We start from the raw sequence: 1,428 nt of genomic DNA on the forward strand, positions 1-1,428 counted from the left end.
GCCTTCATGATGAGTGACATTCCTCTGATCCGCCGAGTGGAGGATCAATTCATTTATTCAAAAATTACTCAGTTTGATCAAGGTACTTTGTATATTTCAGGAGCTTTAATTATTCTGATATCTTCTTTGGCAGGGGTGTGTCTAAGGCAAATCGTGCTCTTGTATGTTTCAAGAAGAGGAAGCTCGCAAGAAGAATCAGGCGGCTAACCCTCAACCTGATACGGGCAAAGGCCCTATGGAGATGGCTGTCGATCCGCCGCTGAAGAAGAGGCGGCCCAATACTATTGGGAGTACCAAGATAATGGCGGACGCGATTAAATCCGCCAAACCTACTGAGAAAGTGGTTCAGGTAATTCGTCTCTTGATTTTGTTTCCTGCTCATCTGATTTTAAAGCGGCGTATGGTTTTTCCTGTTTGCGCAGATGGCGAAGCCTGATATCGGTGGATATTGGTCCGCCAAGTTTGGGGTTCAAGGAACTTTTGAGAATGAATCTCTCTTGAATGACCTGGACGAAGCTTTAGGACAGGTGGGAGAAGTACAAAAGGATTACGACCAAATCCCCGAATCGATCCACGTCCATAAGGGAAAGTCTGAGCTTCTTTCGGTGTGTATTAAAAGAATATGATGATTTGTTTCGTTCTCGGACTAAATCCTTTTGTTTTCCTCAGCTGTATGCCCGCTTGCGCACTTTGGAGAATGGAGTCCTTCAGAATGTGGCGAATAAGGCGACTATTGAAAAGTTAGAGAAAGAGATAGCGAATGCCAATTCCACTATTGCCACCGCCAACGCGAACCTAGCTTCTGCCACAGCTGCTTTAGTTCTCCGAGACGGGGAGATACAAAATCTGAAGGCAAAAATAGCTTCTGATGCTAAAAGCCATGAAGATGCTCTCGGGGAAGCGGAATACACGGCGGGCGAACAGGCATTCTTTTATGGAGAGATGCTTATGGCGTACTTCTCTTTAGCCCATCCTGAAATTGATTTCACAGATCCTGAGTTCGCTGTCCCCGAAACGGAAGATGTGGCAAGGTTCAAGAAGATGCCCAATGCCAAGGAGTACCTTCGCAACTATGTGCGAAAATGGATGAAGGGAACCTTGCCGGATGCCAAACCTTCTGCCACAGTTGTGATGGATGACCTCCAGGAGATGCCGTCCAAAGCTGATCCTGAACAAAAAGAGGATAAGGAAGTATCTCTTGAAGGCGGATCCCTGACTGTGGAGAAGAAGGACCCTCAAGCGAGCGTCTGGGGCGAAGGAAGCACAAAAGAAGATGCTCCTATTATCATTTAGTTAGCAATTTTTGTAAAAACTTTTCAAGTATAATTCCAAACATTTCTATGTATAAACATTATTTTACTTTTACCCTTGCGCAAGACAGTGTTTTCAATGTGAGTATGTTTAGGATTTTTGTTTGAAGTAGGTGGC

The 1,428-nt window shown here is 44.8% G+C and overlaps 1 long non-coding RNA gene across 1 annotated transcript; it reads left to right on the plus strand.

Annotated features, from left to right (window-relative positions):
• The first annotated feature begins 254 nt into the window (after window positions 1–254).
• Window positions 255–701, plus strand: LOC136205535 (uncharacterized). The gene is made up of 3 exons (XR_010675988.1): window positions 255–349; window positions 423–605; window positions 670–701. It is a non-coding gene; the product is annotated as an uncharacterized lncRNA (long non-coding RNA).
• Window positions 702–1,428: the final 727 nt, after the last annotated feature.

Source organism: Euphorbia lathyris, chromosome 9 (genome assembly GCF_963576675.1).
Source record: "Euphorbia lathyris chromosome 9, ddEupLath1.1, whole genome shotgun sequence".
Lineage (NCBI taxonomy): Eukaryota > Viridiplantae > Streptophyta > Magnoliopsida > Malpighiales > Euphorbiaceae > Euphorbia > Euphorbia lathyris.